Below are 4824 nucleotides of genomic sequence, written 5' to 3'. Positions count from 1 at the left end.
ATGAATAATTTTTTTTAAGTGAACTGGGGGAGGACGGAAGTAAAATGTGCAACAATGAATGAACAAAAATCTAACTTTTCTGTAAACTTTCATTAAAATCACAATTAAAATTAAAAATTTTATAAAAACGGAAACAAAAATATGGTAGAGGAGAATATGCAAATAGAATGTGTAAATTACTGATGAGTGGTTTGGCCTGTTTTGTCACCCCAAGAGGTTTAAACAGAGCAGGGTCGAGAGCAAAAATTGGGTATCTCTCTACTAGCACGAAAGCAGCAAAGAATGCAGCATGTGCTGTTGTTAGATGTCGTTGAGTCAAGTATGACTTGTTCATAAAAACCCTATGAACAACAGATACAAATTGTTCATAGTAACCCTATGAATAGATCTGTGCTGTCCTCATCTCTGATACTCTGAAGCCCATTGCAGCAGTCACTATGTCAATCCATCCGGTTGAGGTCTTCCTCTTTTCCAACCTCCCACCTCCCCAAGCATGCTGTCCATCTCCTAATAACATGCTCAAAATATGTGAGACACAGCTTTATCATCTTTGCCTCCAAGGAGCGCTCTAGCTGCACCCTCTCCAAAATATATTTATATTTTTTTGGCAGTTCATGGGATATTTTTAGTATTCTTTAACACCACAAATCAAAAGTATCAGTTTTTCTCCTGTCATCCTTATTCATTGTCCAGAGATTCCAACTCAAGATGTGAAGGCAGAACAAGATCGATAGAGCAGCAGCAGCAACAGCAGCAGCAGAGAGCCAGAGACTGCTGTGAGACAAAGCTGCTGTGGGACTGCTACCTCAGGGAGCCTTTGTACAAGCTTGCTGGAGGACTTCTGATACCATAACTGGTGAAGGACAGGCAATCTCCTCTTGTGCAAATTACAGCCCTGGAATCCTAATGGAGGGTCAGAGATGAATTTGAGGAGTTTTACTTGTTCAAGACCTAAAACCCTGAGGCTAAAGGTCAAAGGGTCTTCAAGACTGAGAAGCTGTCCTGACTAAAGAATTGCCATCTTATTTCCAACCTGAATTATAATCTATTATATTCCCTAATAAAGCTTTTAACTTGACTATAGAAGACAAAAATTCTCACCACAGGACCTATCGGTAGCATCAGGATGGATGGCGAAGAGATTGAGATTGTTCACAGCTTCAGTCTGCTCGGCTCCACAGTCAACACTCTTGGCACCAGCAGCCAGGAAATCAAAAAACGTACTGCGATGGGAAAGTCTGCTGTTAGGGACCTCTCTAAAGTACTCAAGAGCAGTGGTGCCTCTCTGGAGACTAAGGTGCGCCTGATACAGGCCATGGTCTTTGCAATCACTTGTTATGCATCAGAGAGCTGGACAGTGACTAGGGAGGATAGAAGGAGAATTGACGCCTTTGAGCTGTGGTGCTGGAGAAGAGTATTGAATGTTCCATGGACTGCCAAGAAAACAAACAGATTCACCCTAGAGAAGGTTAAACCAGGCTGCTCCTTGGAGTCAAGGATTCTGGGGCTTTGTCTGACATACTTTGGACATGTTGTAAGGAGAGACAGGTCTTGAGAGAGGGACATCATGCTGGGTAGAGTAGAGGGACAGCGCAGGAGGGGAAGACCCTCTATGAGGTGGATTGTTTCAGTGACTGGGGTAATCGGCATGGGTGTGTCAGAGGCAATGCGATTGGCACAGGATGGAGCAGGGTTTAGGGCTGTTGTACATAGGGTCGCTATGAATCTCAAATGACTTGATGGCACATAACAACAACAACAACATAGTTTTCTGAGTTCTGTGTGGTCAGTGTAATTGATCAGCTGCTCCAATAGCAGAGCAGGGAGAGCTCTAGAAGGGAAGGCTGACAGAATCAGAAGTATGTTCAGGGAGCATGGGGTGGGGGCGTGTGTGACATCATAGCAATTGTTTCTATGGTGTGAATGTTGTTGATAGAGACGGATCACTCTTGTTAAGTTAGAGAGGTCAGATTCGGCTGTCATGATACCTGCACTCCTCATTTCATACTACTTCAAATAAAAAATTAATTTCATAGCTAATAAAATGTGTTTAAAGAGACAAATCCGTCCTCTATAAAGGGCAAGGGCAAGTAAGTTTGTTTTAAAAAACCATTTTCTCCATTTCCATCATCAAATTTCTTCAAGCCAATAAAGACCTTGCCATATCATTATCTTCTTCACACTAGAAGTTGCCCCATCTGCTTTCATTCACTATTCTTCTAGAATCCTACAATATGTGTGCGGTGTGTGTTGTGTGTTGAGTGTGTGTGTGTGTGTGTGTGTGTGTGTGTGTGTATGAGGGAGAGAGAGAGAAGCTAGAATAGTAAAAGAAAACTTGTATCCAAGATGGTCACATCACTGCCTCAATGTGTCAAATTAGGAAAAATTATTTTTCATTAGAGGGGTGAGGAAACCACAATAAATAACCAGTTCCACTGTCTTTTCCACAGTTCAAGGTCAAGTCATGTACAGTCCTTGATCTAAAATGTCTCATGATAGGGAGTTGCAATACCAACCTAGAAGGCCTGAATTTTCTGGAAGTCTGAATCCACCAGCTATTCCTCAGGAGAAAAATCGACAATTCCCTCTTGAGTGAGGTTAGAATCCACCAGCCTCAGAAACACAATGGAGGATCTGGTTCCAACTCTGAAGCAGTAAATTTGAGATAAAGAGAAGTAGGCTAGAATAAACTGTCTATAATTCTGAGAGAGCTGAGACTACAATGAATTCTATAAGGTCAACAACTCAAACTGTAATTAAATTCTGCCCTTGTTTGGTTGACTACTTTAGAAAGCTAAACTGCCAACCCAAAGGCAAGCAGTCTGTTCCACCAGCTGCTCCAAGGGAAAAAGTTGGGCCCATCTCCTCCCGTGCAATTTACAGCCTCTGAAAACCCACTGGAGGGTCAATGATGAGTTAGTCCCAATTCAGTGATAGATTACATACATACGTAACGTAAAGTTATCAGTTAACATAACTTCCTTCTCACCTTCCTTAATTCTCTTTTTAGTCTAAGAACAGAATCAACTAAAGATAATGAATACTTAAACATTAAAAGCAAAAATAATATACTTATTGTTGCTGTGTATCATCAAGTGAGAAACGACCAATGGCTGACCCTCCAGTAGGTTTTCAGAAGCAGTTAATCAAAGAAGAATAGACTGCCCATCCTTCTGCAGAGAAGCTGGAGGATTTGAACTGTGTGTCTTTGAGAATACAGCGCAGGTTCTTACTTCTAGGCCACCAGAGCTCCACACAGTGCTCTCAACATCTCCAAATGCCTTATGAATCTGCTTTTGTTGCTCTATGTTACTGAATGGGAACTGATCCACCAGTAGGTTTTCAATGGCACAGAAGATACCCACCTTCCTCCACAGAGCAGGTGGTGGGTTCCAACTGCATAACCTTGGGTTTGCAGTGCAGCTCTTAATCTGCATTTACTGGCCCAAATAACAAGGACCTGCAGACAGCTAGACACTCACTCATCACCCAAAAACGGCAAATAGAAGTAACACCTTCCGAAAGCCAAACACTGGAGACACAAACATACACAGGGTATAAGGTAGGCAAAAGAGTTCAGATTTGGGAACTAGAGGTGAGAAGACTGAAAAATCAACTCAAGTAACGAAATTTCAGAATTAATCCAAAATTGAACCCTTTCTTTCCTAATGTACAGAACCAACCTTCTGTAAGGTAAGTTCCATTAAGAAGCAGAGAACAGTAACACATTCACAAACTTCTTTAATTCTTCTCAGCTACACTAAGGGCACTAAAGATTCCAAAGAGCAGAATGCTAGAAACTGATGTGTTAAGTGTGGAATGGAGCCTGGAATTCTGGCATGTTCTCCAGTGAGTTGAGGGAAGGGTATTGGAATGGTTTGAGCACCTCTGTGACCTGTAGAAGCCACTCAGAGGAGCGACCAGGAAAGATTTTGCCTTTTTTCAGTGGACAGCAAGTGGCGCAGTAGTTATTAATGATGACTATTTCCCTTGGGTCTGGGTTTGAGGCACTTTTCTTTAGGATAAGACACCAAGTGGTTAAGAAATAAAGATGTTTCCATTCATCCAGTCCAACCTCCTGAAGAACGGCTCCAACTCTGCCAAACACAAAGCATTCTGCTTATGTTTCTAAGTACACTTAACTACATGAAGGCTAAAAAAAAAAAAAAAAAAAAGAATTAAAGAGTTCTCTGGTGGAGTGTAGTCATCCTTCAGCTAAGGGCTGTCACACATGGCCCCGCTTGAACGGAGGGTTCCTGCAACCATTTCCAAATCACGGACACTCGAGCTGGTCTGCAAGGGCGTGTTCAGGGTTTCCCATCAAGACTGCCTGTTCAAAACAGCACACCTGTCCCTCTGGGCCCTCCCTCACCCCCAAAGTGAGGATCTCCTCTCTCCAATTCATTCTTCTTCACCCAAGTCTTCCCCACCACCACCTTGGGTCAAGGAACGAGGCGAAGGATGGCACAAAAGGGGGGGACCCCCGATGCGCTCAGTACCCGCAAATCCCGGCAGTTCTAACACGGGCAAGGCGGACACCCCAGCGGGGACCCTTGCTAACAGACACTCAATTGTCAACGCCATCGGACACTTGGCAGGCAGGCGGCGCGGAAAGGGTAAGGCGGGCTCTCGGACGCAGATGGGCTGAACCAAGGCTCTGAAAGAAAAAGATCAAAGTTTATATAACGGGGCAGGTCACCCCCGGGGCGAGAGGGAGGCCCGAGCGGGCCGGGGTGGACACTGGACACCCCGCCTTCCCGCGGGTTGCTAGGAAACAAAAAGGCTCCACGTTCCCTGCGATTCGGGCCCGGCGGAGAGCGGGGA

At 44.1% G+C, this 4824-nt stretch overlaps 1 protein-coding gene across 2 annotated transcripts in view; it reads right to left on the bottom strand.

Moving 5' to 3' along the window:
- RNF138 (ring finger protein 138, E3 ubiquitin protein ligase) overlaps positions 1-4824 on the bottom strand; it is a 44819-nt gene that overhangs the window by 39461 nt on the left and 534 nt on the right. The window lies entirely within an intron of this gene.

The sequence above is a fragment of the Elephantulus edwardii genome, unplaced genomic scaffold (genome assembly GCF_000299155.1).
Source record: "Elephantulus edwardii isolate Elephantulus edwardi_28Jun2011 unplaced genomic scaffold, EleEdw1.0 scaffold00261, whole genome shotgun sequence".
Taxonomy (NCBI): domain Eukaryota; kingdom Metazoa; phylum Chordata; class Mammalia; order Macroscelidea; family Macroscelididae; genus Elephantulus; species Elephantulus edwardii.
The sequence above is the reverse complement of the archived record's forward strand: the minus strand, read 5'-3'. Positions and strand labels throughout refer to the sequence as shown.